Source organism: Camelus bactrianus, chromosome 5, assembly GCF_048773025.1.
Source record: "Camelus bactrianus isolate YW-2024 breed Bactrian camel chromosome 5, ASM4877302v1, whole genome shotgun sequence".
In the NCBI taxonomy this organism is placed as follows: Eukaryota; Metazoa; Chordata; class Mammalia; order Artiodactyla; family Camelidae; genus Camelus; species Camelus bactrianus.
The window spans coordinates 65,863,284-65,886,681 of record NC_133543.1 but is presented as its reverse complement, the minus strand read 5'-3'; the positions used below and the strand labels follow the sequence as shown (position 1 = coordinate 65,886,681).

At 37.0% G+C, this 23,398-nt stretch overlaps 1 long non-coding RNA gene across 1 annotated transcript in view; it reads right to left on the bottom strand.

The window, feature by feature from the left end:
• The window catches only part of LOC123618319 (uncharacterized), a 61,507-nt gene extending 38,938 nt beyond the window's left edge, over positions 1-22,569 (bottom strand). The window contains exons 1-2 of the long non-coding RNA XR_006726738.2: positions 21,979-22,569; positions 8,863-8,941 (exon numbers count right to left, since the gene is read on the bottom strand). This is a non-coding gene — a long non-coding RNA (uncharacterized LOC123618319). The remainder of the gene's footprint in view (positions 1-8,862; positions 8,942-21,978) is intronic.
• Positions 22,570-23,398: the final 829 nt, after the last annotated feature.

The following is a 23,398-nucleotide window of genomic DNA, read 5'->3' as shown; positions in this document are numbered from 1 at the left end:
GAGACAATTTGAAATACTGTTAAAGGTTTCAATTCTCAAAGAGGAAAGAAATATAATTTTTTCTTGTTGCTTTATTTAATTTCTATTGCTTTATATCCTTAATATTCTTATCTTGCATTATGTTTAATCTAAAAGTATCTCCACTGGGTCAAGTCATTAATGCACTATGACAATCTTTATCTTTTACTTGGTGTATTAAGATTATTTACATGTAATGGGATTATTAACATATTGGGGCTTAATTTCACCATATTTATTGTTTTCTTATTCTTCTGCTTTTCATCTCTGTATTTTCTTTTTATTAGCTTTCTATATACAACTTGAACATTTTTTAGAATTTTTAGAATTCCATTGATGTATAATATTGTTCAGTGTCTTTGTACTGTTGTTTGTCAATTTAGATATTTCACGTTCTATACAAAACATTTCACAGTCTATTAATGTCATAATTTTACTACTTTGAGTAAATTGTAAAAATCTCTCCTCCTTTACATCCCTTTACCCTCCCACATTTATATTTTAATTGCTTTAAATATTTCTTTTATATCCATTTAGAACCACATTAGGTAGTATTATACCTTTTATCTTCAATAATCAAAAGGAATTTAGAAAACTCAACAAGAGAATGTTTATCATATTTACTCATTTTTTCCTATGTTTTTTGTTCCTTCCTATGATCCAAGATTTCTTTCTTTATCATTTACTTTCTGTTTAGAGTACCTCCTTTTAGTCATTCTTTTAATACAGGTCTGTTGACAACAAATCACCTCAGTTTTGCTCGTCTTGATTTCCCCTGACTTTCTCCAGGGTATTTTTGTCAGATACGGGATGCTTGACAGTTCTTTTCTTTGAGAATTTGAAAAATGTTGTGCCATATCCTCTTGGATTCCATGGTTTCTAATAAGCAATCCACTGTCATTCCGATTTTTTTTTTTCTCCTATGGGAAATCTGTTCTCTTGTTGCTTTCAAGAATTTTTGTTTGTCTTTAGTTTTTTAAACTTTGTGATGTTTCTTTGTGTGGAATTCTTCTATTGGGATTTGCTCAGCTTTTCCTATCTGTCGGTTTATGTCTTTTGCTGAATTGGGAAGTTCTGGGAAGTTCTCAGTCATTCCTTCTTTGAACATTTTTCAGCTCCACCCTCTTTCTTCTCTCCCTTGTGGATCTCATGACTGGAACGTTTGATCTTTTATTATACTCCAACACATCCCTGAGGCTCTGCTTCTTTCTTTTTATCACTTTCTCTCTATCATTCTATTCTTATACCTTCCGGTTCACTGATCCTTTCCTCTCTCCCCTCTATCCTGGTCTTGAGCCTGTATATTTTTTTTGAAGAATAGTGGCTTTATAATGTTGGGTTAGTCTCAGGTGTACAGCATAGTGATTCAGTTATATGTATATTCTTTTTCACATTATTTTCCATTATAGATTATTACAAGACAATGAATATACTTCCCTGTGCTATACAGTAGGTCCTTGTTTATCTAATTTATATATAATTCTGTGTTTTCTGTTAATCCCTAACTCCTAATTTATCCCTCCCCCCTTTTCCCTTTGGTAATCATAAGTTTGTTTTCTATGTCTGTGAGTCTGTTTCTGTTTTGTAAATAAGGTCATTTGTATCATTTCTTTAGATTCCACATGTAAGTGATGTTATATGATATTTGTCCCTCTCTGTCTGACTTAATTCACGTAGGATGGTGATCCCTAGGTCCATCCATGTTACTGCAAATGAGCCTATACATTTTTCCATTCTAACATTCCCATTTGGTTCTTCTTAAGATCTCATATTTATCTGCTGAGACGTGCTATTATGGCTGTTCCAAGTGTGCTCAAAATTTCTCATTGAAGCACTCTTTTGATGGCTGCTTTAGGAAGCCAGATAATTTTACTGCCTCTGTCATCCCGGTGTGTCTCTTTTCTTCAGGTATCAGGTATTTTCAGACTCTTTTTTTTAGGTATTAGACCTTCCTGATGAGTTTTAGCATGACAACTAATTTCTGGTTGAAAGCTGGAAAGCTTGGATACTGTGCTAGGAGACTAGGTGTTTTTCACACCTTCTGCTTCAGCTAGCTTCCCTTTCCCTGCTCTAGCACTCCAGCTCTGCTGACACCTGAGTGGGATGCCTCTCATCACTGTGGAGTGAGGGTGGGAGTTCTAGCCCTCAGCTAGGTCCCTGCTGACACCTCCCAGGCTGCAAGACAGAGGTGGGGGCAGGGAGGGGGGCTCCTCACCCGGCTTCCACTGGAACCAGAGATCAGAGTGGCCTCATTACCACTGGGTGATGGTAGAAATTCCTGCCTCTCCACTAGCCTCCTCTGACATCATCTTAGTCGTGGGAGATAGGGAACCCTCATTACTGCCAGATTTGGAGGGTGTGGAAGTCCAGTTTCCCCAATTGGTTGGCCTTTACTGACACCATGATGAGGTCAGGGATTGTTTACATCCAATGGGATGAATGTCCCATCTCCTTACTCGGCCTCCTGTATCATGCCAATGGAGGGGTTGAGAAGCTTCATTGCAGCAGATGAAAAGTAGAAGCTTTGTGCTCCCCTGGTGAAGGTGGTAGTCAAGGCTCCTCTTCCAACGTTTCTTAGCTTATGGACACATCACTCTAATCTCTGCCTCCATCATCACAGTATATTTTTCATTTTTGGTTACTACTCTTTCTCTTGTGTAGAAACCCTGTGACTGCACAGGAGATACGCGAATAATCCAGAGTAGTCTCCCCTTCTCAATATCCTTAACTTAATCACAGCTACAAAATCCCTTTTGCCAAATAAGGTGACATTTAACAGGTTCTGGGGATTAGAACATGACACCTTTGGGAGACCATTATTCATTCTCTACATTTTTTTCTTTCCTCCTTTCCTTTTTCTTATTTTTTCTTTTATTTTTAAGACTATATAGTTACCCAAGAACCATTTATTAAAAAATCTATCTTTCCCCTAATGACTTGAGATGCCACTTTTCAAATACTAAATTTTTATACACGCAAGTCTACTTTTGGAACTTCTCTTCTTTTCCACTAGACTGTCGATGTATGCCTGCTCAGCTTGAGTATGAATACTTTTTTGGTAAATTTTAATATCTGGTCAGGCTAATCAGTGCTCATAGCTTTTATCTTTCAGTGTTTACTTGGCTAATGTAGCATGGTAATTGAGCTGTGTAAACTTTAGGTTTACTTTGTCTTACATCATAAAAAAGAGTGCTTATATTTTCAGTGGCATAAATTTTAAGTCATAAATTAAATGACATTTTTATGATGTTGACTTGTTCTAATCAAGGACAGGAATGTTTTCCATTATTAACTCTTCCAAAGTGTTTATATTTCCTCCTCATATAGGGTAAGCATATTTTATTAGGTTTATTCCTATATATTTCTTTTTTTGTTCTTACTATAAATGAGATTGTCCCTACCATTATTTCCTCTAGATGGAAATAGATTTTTGTATATGAAGACTTTTTATTTTTATTTCCTACTATCTTGCAAGTCATTAATGACAGCTCCAGTGGTAAAGGTAGGCCGCTGCGCAATATGGCAAAACCAGTACATTAACAACAGCGGTAATTTAGTGTCAAGATAAGAAAGACTTTGGGTGACCGGGTATTCACTGTTACAGAAAGTGAAAATAAGGAGTATGGTAGGACTGGTTGACAGTTTCTAAGCGCTCTGGAGAAACTGGGGAAAAAAAAAAATGATTAATTCAATTTAATAATATTCCTGCTTCAAGGACCATATGTGTCTCTGTCCCAAAATTCAAGATCCTACTCCTTCCCAATCAGTTCTCTAACATTAACGAATGATCCTGTGAGGCTGAGAAATTCATTTGTGCTAATTCAGGGACCTGTAGGACTAAATGGTGGGCTTACTTTTCAGAAGTCTAGGCTCTTTTTCTATACCTTCACAAGTACTTTGCCTTCAGCTGGCAGGACTGGCACTATTGCTACATGGTCCCACCTCAAGGCTATATCAAGTCTCAGTCCTGTGTCACAATCTGGTCTTCAGGGACTTTGACAGCCTTTCTGTTCTATAAGGCACCATGCTGGTCCATGACATTGTTGATAATATGCTGAATGGACCTAAACTGATACAGTCTGTTTAACTTTTTCTAGCTAATGGGGTCCATTTTGGTAGACTATTTTTCTAGAAAGTTACCCATTCATCCAAGGTTTTCAAATTTATTTGCATAAATTTAATTTGTTTCCTTTCTGTTTCAATGATTATGTTCATTATTATTTATCATTTTGTACATTTGTATACTTGTTCTTTCCCTCTTTTAAATTGATTATTTGGCTTTTTGGATTTAAAAAAAAATGTATCTTTTTATTTGTTATTTAGATTTACTTTTTATATATTATTTACTTGATTTCTGCTTGTATATTTATTATTTCCTTCTTTTGTATTCTTTTAGTTTATTTATTGTTCCTTTTCTAGCTTTTGATTTGGGAATTGGTTCATTTATTTTTATTTCTTATTCCCTACTGGTAAGGGTTTATTGCCAGGAACTTTTCTTTTATCACTACTTTAAACATATACCATAAATTCTTCTGTGTAGTGTTTACATTACAATTATCTTTTAGAAATTCTATATTCAGCAGTTATTTTCTCTCTGCCAAACTTATTTAATAAAAATATTTTAATTAATTTCCAGATGGAAGTGTCTTTATAACATTTTTTAAAAAATAACATTTATTGCACTATGATCAAAGATTATTGATTAAATTATTTCTACTCCATAGAACTTACTGATGCAGTTTTGGAACTTAACACATAAAATTTTGTAATATTCCATATGTGCTTGAGAAGAAAGTGTATTCTTTATTATCAGAGGGTAAATTTTATATATACAAATATATATTATAAAATATAACTTATTTATTACATTTGTTTGTCTTTTCCAGCCCTACTTATTTTTTATCAATTCACTGTCTCTTATACTGAACAGCATTCTCTTCTTACTGCTGTGTTTCTATATATATCTTCTTAAATCTACTGTACCTTTTAACTTGTAAGTGTGGCTACTATGTTGTTTTGGTGCATGAATATATATAACTATTATATCATCATTACAAATTGTGATAGTTTGCATTGAGTGTCCTTGTTCACACTGAATTTACTTTTTTGATATTAGGATGACAACCCCTGTTTTTCATACTTTCCATTTATCCAGTATGTTTTACATTTGCCCTTTTCTTTATTTTTAACCTGTGATGTGTCTCAGCATTTCATTTTGCTTTTGGATTCAAATTGTAAACACTTATGAATTAACTCCATTTACCTATAGTGATGCAGTATTATGCTTGAGCTCATTTCTACCACGTTATTTTCTGTTACAACTTAAGAGCGTATTTGCTGTGTTTATTTCTCTGCATCTTGTATTCAGTTTGCTTTTATACTTTATGAAGTTTCTTTTGGCCTGGGGAGGTTTTCATTTTTTGTTCTAGTTGTTATACTCATACATACACCTTCTTTAAATGCCCTTAGTCCACTGTTTTTCTTATTTAATATTTACTAAGCTGTTTGTTAATTATTGATGGTATCTTTTGATTCCACTACTGCCTGTGCAATCAATTTGCTTACTCTACTGTCTTCCTTCTCGCTCCCTTATTCTACAATTTTCACTTGCATTATTTCTATTTTTTAATATATAATATTTATGCATCATACTTACATCTTTGTTCCCACATTTACTTTAGTTGTAGTTCTGTATTTCAGTATACTGAATGCTTACCACCAGGCCCCTGCCTCCCTCTCCAGCCTCATCTCAGGTGACTCTTCTATTTGCTACCCTCCACCCACAGTGGCCTTCCATCTCTTTGTCTGCCACCACTGTCACTCTGTGTCTTGTTGCCAAGATTTAACTTCTTCCTAGTGCTTATCACTGTCTGAAGTCATCTCATTCATTTATTTATTGTTCATTTTCTATCCCCCTCCAAAAGACACACAAGGTTTCATCACCATCACAGCCGAGCCCTGCATGTAGCTCCTGTTTAATTTCCAGTTCCCGGCACATCAGCAATCACGTAGTGCGCAGTCAGTAAGTGTGTGCTGGCTAAAGGAACGAAGAGATAGCGGAACATATTTGGTGTCAAATTTTATTGTCAGTCCCATTGTAGCCCTTCAGAAATTATTCTCAGTGCAAGATGGGAATGGTGGCCTAGCTCTGGTAATATATTTTTCAGCTAGACAAGACCAATCTCTCCTCACCGAAAGCATTCCCTCTGCCGTCAGGATCACTACCAATTGTCCACTGTTTTTGATGGAAGTGTCACAATATTACACGTTAGGTTGAAAAATTGTCTCACAGCATAGTTTAGTCATTAAAACAGTCTTCACAGGGAAAAGATACTACATCTAGTGAGAGTAGCCTGTGAACTATATTGAATCATCTTTTTCTGTCATCACGTCTCTCTTCACCTTCCCATCCCTTATTTAAATAGAAGAAAGTTAGATTAAGAGTTGAAGTAAGTAGAGGTGAAGCACCAAGGGGAAACCAAGATTGTTAGCTACGATGGAATGTCTGCAAGGTCAAATAGCGGTTAGTCAGTTCTCTGCAAGGACACGGGAAGCACAGGGCTCCCAGAGACATCGTGAAATGGCTGTGGTTCAGTTTTAGTACCTTTGGAAAGACATCACACATTCCCCAAAAGGAAATTCAAACCCATGAGTCCAGCTGCATTTTTATCTCTTGTACTAAAAAGGATGAGGAGATTTTGTCCCAGAGATGTTAAGTGTGCTGTACTTACAAGAGAGAGCTAAACTCTCCATAAGATATATGAGGTGAGGGCCGTATGTCTCTCTGAAAAAAAAAATAAAATAGCGAGGTCCTCTCCTCTGACTTGGGGTCTCTAAATACAGAGCTTTCTGCATTCAGACAACACAGAGAAGTGCATCATTTCTCCAATTAGTTCCACTCAAAGGAGAGCAAGTAATTTAATATAGGTGAAAAAAATTTTACAAACTAAAAAAATGACTCAAATATATGAAAATGTATGGCAATATTACTTTTAAACAAAATGAAGTTTCTACTTTTGAGTAACTGAAGTAATTTTTAAAAGAGTAGATTAATACTATTTATACTAGTAAATACATAACAGGAGAAATTAAGCAGAAAATGTAATGTCACATTTTAGTTGAAGTACATTTGGCGGTTAAGAAAAAAAGAAAAATAAGTTAGCCTGAGTAAAACCTAGAGAAAGGCAAATACATTCAGGGAGGTTTGGCTCTCAAGATTTGTCGCAGAAAGAATGAAGTGCCCTTTAACATTGACCTCTGCCCACATTTGTGACTATGTAAAAATGTGTATTAGTTGCAATATATTACATAGTAAATGCATTTCATAGAATCTATGCCAATGCTTCTATCTCACAGTTGCTAAATTATGTGAATTAGTCATTATTGGTGAATAGCACATGTTTCTACATAACTATAAATCTGACCAAAGCTCCCTACAACAGAACTCTCATCTTTGACACTCCTGAGCCAAACACACACCCTGACACCAAGTGAGGTTTCAATAAATGAATATCAAACAAGAAAATGAAATATTATCGACGAGTAAATTAGTTGGGATTCTCCAGAGAAACAGACTCAGTAGAAAGAACTCTATGATGAGGAATCAGCTCACACGATTATGCAGGCTGAGAGCCCCACAATCTGCCTTTTGCAAAGTGGAGACCAGGAAGGTGGGTGGTGTCATTCCAGTCCAAATCTAAGGCCTGAGACCAGAGTAGCCATGGTGTAAGCCCCAGTTCAGGTCAAAGGCCCGAGAACTGGGAGTGCTGATGTACAAGGGCAGGAGGAAATGGGTGTCCCGGCTCAACAAGAGTAAACTCCCCCTTCTGCCGCCTTTCTGTTCTGCTTGGGCCCTCAGTGGACTGCTGGGGCAGTCTTCTTTAATCTACTGAACCAAGTGCGAATCTCTCCAGGAAACACCCCTACAGACACCTCCACAAATAATGTTTTACCAGCTTTCTGCGGCATCCTTTAGCTTAATCAAGTTGACATGAAAAAGTAACCATCACAATGACTATAAACTAGTGCTGAAAGTGACTGTAAGTCGGCAATTGTGTTACACTATTTAACACAATTTTCTTTAGTTGACTTGCTTTATGGAATCAGAAGTGATTCAGCTAAAACCAGTTTGTAAATTCAGCAGTCTGACTTATTCGTATCTTCTCACAAACTAGGTATCTTGTACTTGAGTGTGCACTTCTTCAAAAGTCTGCTTTAGAAAGCAAGCAGTTATTCTAGCTTTATTCTGTTTTGGCTAGAGACCCAAATATCTAGTGCTCATGAATAAGCCTCAAAAGGATAAGCTGAATTTTAAAATTCAGACCCATTTATAGAATTGATTTGTAGAGAGGTGGAAATTAAATGAGATAAAGATCTGTAAAAGCTGTGCAGGAGAATATTACCTTGAACACAAACTTTCGTATAAGCAGCTGCATAAAGACTACAAATCATGGCTAAAAGCATTAAAGAAAAAGCAGGGTAGAGTTAAATTCCATTAGACAAAGTGAAATGTAAGGAAGCTGGGCTTGACCTACTCGTGAAAAATGTTTGGAATAGCTTGCTCTTTAGAAAGGAATTAACTCTTTCAATTCTCTTCAATGACATTTATGAGTTTTAACTACATAAGTAGTAGACAGAGTTAATTGAAATCCAAAATGTGAAATTTCATTAATAAGTAATTGTCATTAATTGAAATTTTATTAATATCATAAAACTGCCTTATTTTTGTTACCTATATTGAATTTCAAGAATATATACAAATATACATCCTTGTATGTCTGAATCTGATATGTAGATATATCCACAATATATTTCCTTTAACACAACATGCAGATTTTGTCTTACCTTTTGAAATATGTACAACATTGAGGGCAAAAGTTGTGTCTTGTTAAATTTTTTATCCTCCAAACACCCAGCTGATGTTCTGCACATAATTAGGTGAAAAATAAATAATAGCAATGTTATTATTAACAGCAGAGAAAAGTCAAGGAAAAAAGAATTGACTCATAAAACTTGGAACATAATATCTTATTACCCTTTTGCATTTGCATTTGCCATTTGCATGGTCATCTCCTGGAATGAAAAGCTTACATTACAGGAAATACATTCAAGTAACATGAATATTTAAGGGAAGACACTAATAAAGCAAGATGCTTCTTTGAAAACAGATCCTTTGTTTTTTAACAATTTTAGAGAGAATGTGTGTCAATTTGCAAAGTGTCCCAAGTATGTTTTAAGTAAAATTAAGAACAAAAATAACAAATGTAAACAATTGTGAAATGAGCAGGTGACACTAATGCAAAAGAAAGTTTTAAATGTCTAGGAACTTCAATTGAATGTAGAACTCTTTTGCTATGTACAAATATGATTCAAATGTACATTTAACTACTGATCAGTATACATTAGAAATTCACTACTATTAATTACCTTCGTTGCCTATTTATTCTCTGAATAAATTATCCAAATACATATAATGTCAATGAAAATAATCCTCCAAAATAGTAAGCATTACATTATCTTATTTCCTATAAACATATTAGACCTGGCTACTAAAAGTCATCAGTAGGAAATGTAGTTAGCATTAAAGTATCTATACAAACTCTGAGCTGTATTAATTAAGTCAAGTATTGTGGATGCAAACAATAGATATGGGCACACAGCAACTTAGCTAATTTATTTAATTCTTCCTCTTAGATGGTATCAATCAATAACGTTTCCGTGTCAAGGTAGAAGGAAAGAATATAAATTACTTAAAAGTTCATCATCTTGATTTAAACTTCAAATATTTAAACTCATGGTGTATGAACCTCCATTTGGAGCTCTGTCCTGGGCCTTGTAAATAATAAATGATAAGATACAATGAAAGCAATCTTAGACCCAGTTCTGCCATGTGTACATTTAATTGCAAGCAGACAGAAACCAATTGTATAACTCTGTCCTGTAAGCTCAGTGAGTTCTGAGGTTTAGGCATTCCAGCAAGTGCCTTGTGTGAAAAGTTCATTTGAGGCATCTTCAGCATTATTGCAGGGGCAGGGTTCTGCTAATGTTCCTATCAGAGTCAGAGCAGAATCATCTATACATGGCTTTGCACAAGACCAACCAAATTCCTTAGCTTAGGTGCTATCTCACCAGATTATTCCTCTGTTTATACAAGGCTGAGCTACCTGTCTGTTATTTCTAACCCATTCTCATGGCTTTCTACCATTTCTTACGAAAAAGTAATCAATTCTCAGAGGCAGATTTAAAATAGAATTATTTAAAGCTCCTCTCTGTTAACTCCTGCTGGTGTGTGGATTCGTAATTAGGGTTTTTTAGGATGCTATCAAATCCTGTATTACATACTCTTGAATAAGGTATTTGCCCTAGTGTATAGATAAAAATTTACACCTATATAGAATTATATATGCTGAAACATTATAAAGGAAATTAAATCCAATATAATACACTGTTATGAAGGGCTTCGTCTTGGCTTCTCGTAAAGTTCTACTGCAGAACATGGGCCTGGGAGCCTAGAGTTTTATGCTTCCCTTCTCATTCTACAGTCTCCTGCCCAAACTGCTGTTCACTCCCCAAATCTACAACAGTGCCTAGGGAATTTGAGTTGGAATCTTGGCCAAGAGCCATTCGTCAAACCATCAAAATTGGCCGCCTTTGTGTCAACATTGGACTGCAAAAGTATGAGACCTTTGAGGTCCATTTTGCTTGCTCTCAATAAAATTATAAAGATGCTCTCAGATGCAAGGACGGAATGAATGCTGACTTTTAACCTTTTTTCATTCTCCCCCAGTTGATGCTGAGAAAAAGTTTTCACAATCTGAATGTCAGGCTTTTTTCTTTCTTTCTTTCTTTCTTTCTTTCTTTCTTTCTTTCTTTCTTTCTTTCTTTCTTTCTTTCTTTCTTTCTTTCTTTCTTTCTTTCTTTCTTTCTTTCTTCCTTCCTTCCTTCCTTCCTTCCTTCCTTCCTTCCTTCCTTCCTTCCTTCCTTCCTTCCTTCCTTCCTTCCTTCTTAGTTTCTTTTTTTGAGACAGATTCAGGAACACAGCTTTACGAGAACATTATTCTCTCCAGGTCTCCAGGAGTTTGACTGCCAGCCCTAATGCCCACTGGAAGTCAACAAGGATAAGGGTGCATTTGGTTCTCGGCAGAATCCATTTCCCTCAGGTTTCTGCCCTTCCTCCAGGGGTGTTTTTCTTGGCTAGGAGTTACACAGAGGATTGTAAAAGATGTATCTACCCACTGAGTTTGCCAAAACTCTCTACCCCATTTTTATCTACAGAAAACCCCTCCCAGCAGAGACCATGCCAGACTTCTAGAAGGCTGCACCTTGGGAGACAAAGAACAAAGAAACAGCAAAATTGATCCTCCAGATCACTGGCCTGGCTTGGCTTTCACAGCGCAGCATTCTGAAGCAAAGTATCTAAAACATTCAAAAGAAACAGAGCATCCTGCATTTTCTCTAACATTTCCCATCCACTCCCTGCTTTCCTTACCCAGATGTCACAGCTGTGCAGAGAGGTATAAAAGGGCTTCATTCAAGGTCCCACCTCCCAGGTTCCCACCTCAGTTCTGCCAGGTGCTTATACCCAGAATGAATCCTAATTTCCCCTAGGTTCCTCAGACTGGATGTCTCTGGAGGTCCTCCCTTTCATCACTCTGGCTTTGGCTGAGGGCACCTAACACTTGATTGAAACGTTGGCCGGCAATGACTTTGAACCACTCCCAGTGTTTTCTCTCGCAAAACCGTTCACATCCTTGAGGCCAGGGATGGAATAACTACTCTGTAAACAGAAGGAGAAAAACTGCCAGATCCTGAGGTCCAATTACAAGGGTTATACTTGAAACTTTGGAAGATGAGAGATGTTTAAATTCTGAATTTCACAGAGTCAGGAAATGGGTAATGTCCTCATTTGGGGCTTTTTGGTGTCTTCACGGTTGGTTGCTTGCACACTGTGTCTCTTGCTCCCGGTGTCCTAAGATGCCAACCACAAAAGAAACATTGCACGTCTCTGCGGTCCTCATCCTTCCTCCTCATATTTCCCCAGGCCTCTTGCTGGTTCGGCAACAGTAGGCTAGAGCGGGGGATTTTCGCATAACAGGAGCACGGTCAGGCTCCTTAGCACTGGGACTTTAAAAGTCCAAAATGGATGTCGTTGGAGTAAATAACCCCTCCTTCTTTTCTTTTCTATTATGGCCCTTAAGAGGCAACATAAAATACACAGTTTAAATGAAGCAAAGGAGAAATTATCATCTATTTTAAATTGAGAACATAGTACTTTATGATCTATAATGCATATAACTCAGAGATGTATCTTTCACTCTACATGAAACTTAGCTCCATAATCTGGCAACGAAACCAGAATATCTTTGTCCTTAACACATAGATTCTAAAGGTTGCTCAATTTTTTTTTTAACCAAATACTTAATAGATCTTAAGAGCTATACTGCTAAGGGACTTCATGAACATTATGGACTCAGAGCTGCCTCAAAACTGAGCCATTAGAAATAATGCAATTCATTTTCCTAAGGGCCAGGGCATCTCTTGAACAGGAATGCAGGAGAGGACACAGTTGAGAAAGTTGGCTTGGCATTATGTTTCAGAAGGCGTTGTGTGTCAAACAGAAAGTGTGCGTAAGGATTTTGCAAATCTCAAGCAAGAGGATAAATTCAGTGAAGGATTCCAGACACAGAAAAATCCAAACGCAGCCTCAAAGAAAAATTTAGAACTCCAATAAGGGAGTAAAACTTCAAAATGATTTCTTTTATTGAGTGGAAGATAAAGGAACAAAACCGAAGAGACCCCATATTTGATTTCAAAAACAATGTAGCCCAGGTGAAGAGTTTCAGAACAGAGTATGATTTAAAAAAAAACAAAAAAACAAAAAGCAAACAGTGTACATGACCTGTAAGTATTGTTGAAATTGAGGCTATCCCGGAAAATTCACATATAGTTATAGACAAAGTACTTCTAATTTTTATGAAGAGAAGAAACACCTGGAGTATGAATACATTTATGACTTAATGACCTTTCAAAATCTGTCCTAATCTAATTTTACCTTTGAGACAGTAAACAGTTGTTAATAGTAAGAGATAAAATTTACAAAAGTTTACACTTCTTGCTAAGTTTTTTATATGGATATTTCAATTATTCTCTACACTGTCTTGTGAACTCAGTATTCTATAAAAAGTCTCAATTTATCAATTTTCTTTTAACCTGCCTAACAGGAGTTCCGCTAACTGAAAAGAAGATTTTACTTTTCCTTCCAGCCTGGAAAATTCAAATACTGAAAAATAAAGAAACAAAAATTCAACTTATAGGGCTATCACTTTAAGACCTTACTGATTAAATTGTTTTTCTAAAAAATATACATTTTTGTTATTTTGTTTGGTTCCGTGCATCAGAAACTTGAATTTACTGGCTTAAATTTTTTTCTTCCATAACAAAGAATTCAGAGGTAAATAGCTCAGAACTGGTATAGGGGTGGGGCAGCATGACATTAAAGAGGGTTCAATATGTTTTGTGGTATCTAGGTTTTATTCATATAGTGCAAACTGACTATTAAACATCTAGGCATTGTGCCTGTGTTCCAAGATGGAAAAGGGGAAAGAAAAAGAATATTATCTAACTGACTCTTTCCCTTTACATCAAGAAATAATACAGATTTGGCCATGAACGTCATACAATAGCTACAAAGGAATATGATGAGGTAAATAATTTTAGTTGGGCAAGTTGATATCTTGAACAAAATCAGAGCTCTCTTAGTAAGGAAGAGGGGATAAATTAATTAGGCCACAAGCAATAATATTTTAATTGCCTAAACTTTTGTTCAATTTTAGGTGTTACTGGACATTCCATTCAAGGAACTATTTATTACATGTATGTTAACAAAAATCCCTTCATGCATCTATTTATTCATCACTGAGATACAAGAATAAAATGTAGTGTTTTATACTCCATACGATGTCCCAAATAGTACACAGCCCTATAAGTGTCCATGTGTATTATGAGGCTGGATGAATATAAGAAGGGAAAAATGCAAACATGTATCTAGACAAATGATACACGAGCACAAGTTATCAAGTTATCTATCCTAGCGTTCTGGAGCGAGTGACTGATGTGGAGGTAAGGGGGCAGCACACAGGTAGAGAAGATTTCCCAGACAAGCTGACAAATTTAAAATTTATCATGTCTTCCAGGCCTTTAACTGATCTCCATAACGTCACCAAGAATTGACTAGGGGCAGAAAGGAATTGGTGTTAGGCAGTCACTCACATTGACTTTTTGCCTCCAAAATCTGGTCTCGGAAAGTTGAATGTCCACTACGTGTGATTGATTAAATCTGCTTTTGGGAATTAGTTTCCACCTTTTTAACTTCAATGTCAGATAAAGACAATATAAAATAAGTCATGTAATGAAATTTGATCCTAGAGGGGTTTTTTGATAATTTGTTTAATTTTTTTGATCAATTAGATTTAAAAATCAGGCTATTAAACTATTTGAACACTATCTGAACAGTATCTGATGTTGAAATATAAAAAGGAATAAGCAAAAATCATAAATCTTCAGGCCCACAGGGTTACTTCCAAGAAACAAAATGCCAAATTAGAGGTTGCAAGGGAAAAATCTATTTCTTAATGAAAGGCTTTTTATTTATATGATAGGCAAGCTATATCCCTTTCATGTCAGGCATCTGGAAGAGCAAGACTGACCAAGGCATGAAAATTACCAGATTCACTCCAATAAAACTTAACGTTTTTATAAGAAATAGACAGTTTGCAAATATTTTACCATAGCACTGTCTGAGGCTCATGAACCATAGACAGAGGCATAGATCAAAGCCACAAGCCATGCTGAGGTTCCTGTTGTGCTTGAGTTTATCCAGAAACAGCGGAAACATGATATCATTTCACAGCAGGGAATAAACCAAAGTGGAAACACCACAATTGCAGATGGGTTCAGTCTGTGGTCAGGTCACAAGAAAAGGAGGAGAAAAAATAAATCATTCTGCTACAAAACTTTATTTCTTCTTGTAAAAACCTGTTATCAAATTGTGATCCATCCATGATCATCAAACTGTGATCCCTAATATTGGAGAGAGATTAATGGAAAAGAGAAAACCCGTGGCAACAAGTTAGAGATTTTTTTTTTCTTTTCTCTTTCCTTCTTAAATCTCACCTTTTGATATGACAGTGTCAAGTTTCATATCAGACCACCAGGAATTGGTTAAATGTGTGAAGTCTGCTGAAAAGAAAGCAATGTGCTCTCTACTTCTTCCAGATAACTGTATAAAACCTAAAGGATCATTTGGGTATTTTTATCCTTCCCAGCCAAAAAGGTGAAATCATTCCTCTTGTACTTCCACTGAATAATTATGTTATTTTGTACATTTTTAAATGTTCATACAGGTTTTCCTCTTACGCTAAGCAAACATATTAGTATTCATCAAGATCAAGCCTATATTTATTAATGAAACATCATATTTAAAACTTCTTGATTCCTTTATAAATAAAATGAACAAGGACAACTGATTGCATTTGATAGTTTTTCACACCTTTTTAGTGCTTTAACATCCATTATTCTATCACTCATCATCACCTTCTCAAATAAGCAGAGATCTACCATCCTTTTAAGGAAAAGAAGGCACAAAGAGGTTAAGTAACTTTCCCAAAGTGACACATCAAACGAATAGTAGACTTGGGACTAGAAGACTATCTGCTTTCTCCAGACCCAGAAAACAATTGAGGAAAATTTGTAAACCAGTCACATACATGCTTTTGTCTGGGAAATATGGCTTATCTGGAGTTGTTTATTTGCCTGCTCTATTAAACTACTGAGAATTTCTTAGAACTTTTTTTTATTGAATTGTACAGAGTACTTTGATAATTTCTATCCAAAAGTATAAATATTTACAAGTTTCATTAGAATCTCTCTGTTCCTCTATATTTGTTGGACATAACATTTAAACCAATGATCAAACAATGCTGAGAACTGCATTTTTATTTTTAGAACATAATTATTTTACTTAAAAAAATGAATTCTAGAGAAAGCAATGAATTACTAATGGTAGAATATCAGGAATCAGTAGGGTGCCGCCAAGGACTCTCAGGTTATATTTATCTGAAATTCAAACTTAATTTGATAAAAAAAAAAATACTCAGAGGTTGGAAGTGTGCTTGAAAAGGTAAACTCTAGAAGTAATTCTGAAGCAATATAGGGACAAATTGGGAAGCACCTGCCAAATTAATCTGAATAAAAATTAAACTGTCAGCATAATTAGCACCCTCTCTCCTACATGTTAAGCAGTTGTTTTAATTTGTTCCCATGCTGTGAATGGCTGGCTCCCTGCTTTACTGTTTACTTTACCTGAGGACTTTGTCTTGCATCACCTGGACATCAGGAAGAGAGCTTCTTTTACCTACCTAGAAATATTGCACAATATATCCAACATATCTTCAGGATAACTTTAGTGCAACAGTACTTATTTGGTTTTTTTTAAGGTAATCAAAACAAAAAGAATAATAAGGAAAGGTAACTGAACCAATTTTAATCATGGCAAATACCCTAGAAGATAGTAAGTTTTATCATGATTATACTCCATATAAATCTGAAGCGTAGAGAATTTAAATAAATCCTGTACATCCGTCACACAACTCACCAGGGGCAGAGATGGGATTCAAACGCAGGATTTAGAGACATAGAGCTCACTGTTCATGACCGAATTCTATTAATGATATCCTATTATAATACAATGTTATATCATCACTCATGATAGAACAAATTAATAACTGTTTATGAGTTACACAAGCACAGATCTAGTTTTCCTATTGTTCCTAGCATTTTTCTGATTATGAACTAATAATTGGAAACTGGGAGATACTAGATCTCTATTCTAATTTAGCTCTGAGACATCGAGACTCCAAACTTGTGCCTCACTTTCATTGCATGTATAATGCAGTTTTTAGAATAGCCCCTTTTGCCTCCTGGAGCCATCTGAACCCCATTCTACAGAGTATGCACATTGATTTCAGTAGTCATCTTGTCCTTAAAGTGGCAAAATTGAAGTGAGATCAAGAAGATAGGGGGAAAATGAGGATGCAGAATATTCCTCTCTCCAATTTTTTGTCACATTTTGAAACAAGCCTGGAAGGCAGACTGGGTTTACTTGGATACTTGACTATGTTTGCCATATAATGAATTAGAGGCTTTATATACCTTAAAAGGGATGAGAAAATGCAGATTAAATGCTGTATAGAAGATGTGGATCTTGGGAGTTGAAGAATATATGAGATTTTGATGAGTGAAGTGGGAGAAGAGAAAATTCCATATCAAGGGCACATCACGGGAACAAATACAGATGCAAGAATGAGGACCATGTGTTTAGGGGCTAAATGAGGGAAGCTGAAAATACTGAGACAATGCTTTTATTCCACTGGATAGATAAATCAAGGTTGAGTTGTAGAATGCTTTAAATGCTGGTGATTAGTGGTCAATTGCTGCATAACAAAGTACCACAAACTTCAAAACAATGCTCATTTGTTATCTCACAGTATCTGTAGGTCAGGAGTCCACGTATGGCTTAGCCAGATTCTCCGCTCAGTGTCATGCAGACTGAAATAAAACCAAAATCAAGGTGCAAGGCTGGAATTGCTTCTTCTCTGAGACCCAGGGTTCTCTTTCAAGCTCATTCAGGTTGTTGACAGAATTGATTACCTTGTGGTTGTGTGACTGAGTCCCCGGCTTCTTGCTGTCGGTTGAGGTTCTCTTTTAGCAGCTAGAAACCTTCCATCCCCCGGCTCTCTAAGAGCAAGGGAGTGTGGTGCTTCCCAGCGGTAACTGGGAGAACGGTCACTGGTCACTGAGATCTTGTCACTTTCATTTACTGGGCTCACTTGAGTGCGCCAGGCCCACCCAAGATAATCTTTCTTTTGACTAATTCAAATTTAATTGATTAGTAACACTATCATGGGAGTGACTGATATCCTTCTGTGTTCACTGGTCCTGCTTACATCAAGGGAAGGGGATGGTACAAGGCATGTACATCACAGGATAAGAATGTTGGGGGCTGGCTACAAAATATGCCTACCATAGTTGGACATTGGGAACATTATATTATAATAGAATATTATTAAAAGTTCATTGCTGTGTGAGATAATTTTGTTATACAAATCAAGCAGAAAGAGGCATATTACCATACACAGTGTTTGAGATTGATGCTGGATGGTATGCTTCTGCCTCTCAGATGCCTCCATAGGGCTTGGGGCATTTATTTTTCAGGATGCTGGTAGGGTTGCCCCTTGATGGGTCAATAGCTCAGTTCCTCCCTAGGAAATGTCCCCTGACAAAAGGAGCCCCCTCACCTAGGGTTACACTCCATCTTCAGGGAAGGCTACATCCAATGACAGATCCAAGTAGGAAGTACCAATTTTCTCTAATTCAGGACATTTCTGAAAAGATATTCCAACTACAGAGTTCCCTCTAGGATTATCAGAAGTCTTTGTTGCAATTACATTGCACTGCAGTTTCTCCCTCTACCCAAAACTACTTCCCTCATTCCTTTACAGATATTGTTACTGCAAATTTCAAACACAGAGTCTATTTCCTCAAGAAACTGACCTATGACAGTTAATACAAGGTGTGGTCATAAAAGGCAAACTCTAAAATGATATTTTTAAGCAAGATCACTTCTGGCAAACTGACAGTCAGGAGAAATCAATGCTGATGAGTAGAATATTGAGACAGCCTGGAATGCAGCAGCAGTGCAGTTGATAAAAGTGATCAAATGGAACAGGATACCAGTGGAAGGGAATACATTGTTAGATGCAATACCATAGATACTTTAGGGTTTAGAGAATGTAGCAAGTATAGGGATTATGGAATTTGATAGCTGTTGCTTGGGTATATGGATAGATTAGAAAAAAAAAGAAAGGAAGACAACAATAGTTGGCTAAATGTGATTAATCAACAATTTAAGACAAGCTATGAAAACCAGAGTGCCTTGGCACAAAGTAAAGAAACTCTTATCTCCTTCATCTGGAGGGAAGAAGAAAACTGAGGATAAGATTCAGGATATAAAGGGATGCTGGCTCCTGAAAAGATTGAATTCTCAAAGCTAGAACCCCAGTACACAAAATCTGGGCTCTGATTGGGAAGAAGTGGAAAGCTGAGATATGGAATGGGAGATGTGAGTAAATGCATTCAAAAACTTGAATACTCAGATCACCTTGAACACTCGAAGCCCACAAAAGAGGCCCAAGTTAAAGGCTTGCACTCTCTTCATTTGCTTTTAGAGACCCCAGGGGTTTTAAATCAGCAAGGCAATATGTTTCCTTTCTTGGGATCTACACCCATCTATCCCCTGGGCAACCAGACCAAGACCTAGAGTAAAGTCACAATATAACTTTGCAAAGGAAGTTCTGAGCCTGCTAAGGGAAGAAAGGAACTATATCCTGAAGATGCTTCAGAAGCTATCAGCAGGAACTAGAAAAATACTGTGGGATTAAAGGAAAGAAATGAGAAGCTTGGATAAGAGATAATTTACTAATATGGGAGCATTCTCCTGTGATACAGGATTGAATAACCTGGAAAGACAGTACTGCCATGCTGATGAGATGGTTTTTGAAATGGAAATGACAGAACTTCTTAGAAGACAGTGAAATAAGATTAAAAAAAAAAAAGACTCAAAGAAGTATTGCTAGAATGGATAATCTACATAAAGCTAGAAAACTCCCCAGCTATGCCCTTCCAAATCGCTCAGAGTACAATCCATTTGCCAAGGGATAGGGAATATGCTTGTGAGAGGAGAACCAGCATTGCTGAGAAGATCAGTGGTGGCTGAACTCTTTAAGCTGATGGTAGATGGTGTTGATACAGAACTAGGCTTACATGTAACAATGGAGATGGAAGGACCACAAACAGACAAGTGGAGGCATTTAACCACCAGAAGAAAAATATTGCAATTATTATAATAAGCAGCAAGGTTGGCCTGACAAGAAGAGGTATCCAGCCTATAAGAAGCCATGGAGATGGCCAACAGAGCATAACATCCTTGTGGACAATATGAATATTCAGTCAACAAGAGTATTAATCTACATCTATAGATACAATATTACTCAAACTATTAGAATAAAGAAAAATCAAGAATGGATAATCGGAAGACTAAGTCCAGTGCTCCAATAAAATTCCATGGTCCTTTGTCTAGCCCCAGAATTGAGCAAGTTTTCAGAACCAGAGCCCACTAATTGAAGAAGAAGCCAAATCCTCAGAAATAAGGACCTGGGAACACCATATAAAATATGTACGTTAATGATGACATATATTAGACTTTCCCCAAAGGATCTATGGACAATTATGTGAATAATTGTACACTGAGGAAAGAAATTAACCAGTATTTTGAGGTCAGCTGGACACAAGGCTTCATTATAGACACTGTGTTAGAGTGAGAGTGTTTGGGGCTTAGTGAGAAATAAATTCCTGGTCAAAGTTCAACTGTCAATGGGTCTGTTGGGTTCTTGATCATTTCTCTAGTACATAAATTTATTATTTTAATGAATATGCTTATTATTAGGCAAAACTCCCAAATTCATCCTGTGGCCTGTAGGGTCAGAGAGACTGCAGTAGAGTAAATACAGTGGAAATCTTTGTTTCTCCAGACAAGACAGTAAATCCTTCTCCCGACAAAATAGTAAATGAAAAACAATATTGAATTCCAGGAGAATGGAGAATAGGAATGACAGTAATTAGCTCCATCCTTTAAGATCCAAAGGATGCAGAATTGATGGTCCCATTAAATCTCTGTTTAATTCTGTTTAAGTCTCACCCTTACCAGGGATAGATGACAGTGTTCTAAAACAAATTCAACCAACCAAAAAAAAAAAAAAAAAAAAAAAAAAACCTCTGCAGAGCAGCTGCTATGCCAGAACAGATTAACTGTGTCTCAGTTAAATGGTGTGTGTTTTGATCTAGAAAATGGATGCTTTTCCATTCTACTGCCCAGCAAGACCATCTTGGTGGGAAATTCTCAAAATGGGCAGATTTTTGATGATGCATTATTCATCCACTTCATGAAGTGAGATGTCCTCTTGTAATAATATGTACAGACTCACATGTGATGGTGAATGAATTGGTTGGTTGGTCTGGGACCCAGAGAAAGACTGGAAGAACAAGAACAAGCATGGCATGTGGATGGCATCATGTGCTTGATCATGAAATATGAAGGTTTCTGTATTGTGTGTTAACAACCACCACGGAAGTAGCAATAAACATCCAAGTCAACAGAATGACTTGGCTAGTTTCTGTAGACATAGTCAGCTTCCATCTTTGGAACAATAAGTACAAAAAGAGAGTAGCATGGTGATAGAGACAAAAGCATACATAGTCCAGCAGCCTGGACTCTCGTTCACTACAGCTGATTTAGCCACATTTCAATCTTCTAGCAGCAGGAAATATCTCAAATTCCCTGAATAGCTACCATTACTAGGAAGAAAAACTAGCATTTGATGGCAACTTGATTATAGTGGACCACTTTTGTCATGGAAGGCATAGCAATCCATCTACACTATAATTGATTTATATTCTAGGTATGGTTTTACCTTCCTTGCCTATAAGACTTCAGGGCTTCAAAAGGGTTTGTTCGCTTGACAGAGAATTTCTGAGTAACATCACATCAGACCAAGGGACCTATTTTGTAAAACAGAAGGTACAGTAGTGGGCACATATCTGTGGGGTCCCCTGGTCCAATCACATATTTTTTAATCCAAAAACAGCACTCCTGATATCAAGCATGATGGCCTTTTGACAACGCACCTAACGTACAAATTTGCAGATAACGTTCTGTGAGCATGTGGATAGTCATCCTCCATAGTATAACATATACCTTCAGTCAGTGACCATACTCAGTGATGTATTACTAATAAATAAAATACACGGTATTCATAACCAAGGAGTAAGTAAGTATGGTCTGCTTACAGTTGCTCCTAATGACCCACATGAGGAATTCGTGCTTCTAGTTCCTGCAGTTTTGGGCTCTGTGGCTTCACAAGTCTTGATTCCAGGTGCAGAAGTACTTCTACCAGGAAAATAGCAAGAGTTCATTACACTTTATGCTGTCTATGCCATCACCTACTTTAGCTCCTCATACAGGGAAAGGGGTCACTATCCTTGTGGGAACAATCGACCCTGATCATCAGGTGGAAGCAGGGATGCTGTTACACAGTGGGGGAGTCTACAGAGCACTGCGTGTTAATTCCCCTGCTCAGTTTTGATGATAAACGAACAAATGTAGAAGCTATGAACTAAAAAAGTATCTTAGAGGCTCAGTGTCCTCATTAGTAAGTGTCTTGCTCTCCACACTAAAGTGAGCATTTACACGGAAAGAGGCACCAGCTATGACAGGCATTTATAATGGTTCGTAATGGAAGATGATGACGAGTATCATCCACTTCCTAAAACCCAGCCGCAGCAGCGGGAGCTCCAGTTTTCCCCACTAACCTTACTCATGTATATTTCCTCATGAAATCAAGACCAACCAAAATCACGGAGGAACTGTTCCCAAATGGGATAAACTTAGACGCCCACATACCTCTGTTAAGATGTTCCCAAGTCACTCATGTTTCCGGTTGCTGGAATCATTTGCCTTCTAAAGGCTCCTTGTTGAGTCCTTCTCCAGGAATTATTTCTGGCTGAAAGGAGATACATCACCTGAATTAACCACTGCACTTCAAAGCAAACTGCACATAATTACTAATCCATCAGAAGGTACAGCCCATTTTCCTCAATTCAGAGTCTCTCTGAAAGATCATTCCAGCCCCAGAGCTTCCTGTGGACGACTGAAGACATTGTCTCATCACCGTCTGACATCTCCTTCTGCCCAGGCCTGTTCTCTCCCTCCTCATAGGTGTTATTACCAAAAACAATACCCAGTAAACCGTCTGTCTGCAAATACCCATCTCAGAGTCTTTTTCCTAGGGAACTTGTCCTATGACATTATTACATCTTAATTTCTTTAACATATATTTATATAAGACACTAAGCAGAACTTGCTTGCTGTCAATCTGACTCTCACCTCCCAATGTTCACTTTCCAAAGTGGTCTTTCCTTAGATGATTCTCTGATTCTTGAGTTACTGTAAGCCCCTTGTGCCGTTCTTCCTTCCCAGGACTCTGGAGAAGTGGGTTCTTTTCCCGTTAGGCTCATCCACATGGAGAAGGCTGCTGCCCTGCTTGTCTTTTCTCCTGCTTCTGAAAGTTCATGAGCTTCTCACTAAGTTATAGCTCAAACTGCCTCAATTCAACAGCCTCTCCTGTTTCCATCCTCTTTTATTCTCTGATTTGAAGCCCAGTTTGGGATTGTTTACTCCAGATCTTCCATTCTGGGTAATCCATCCTTT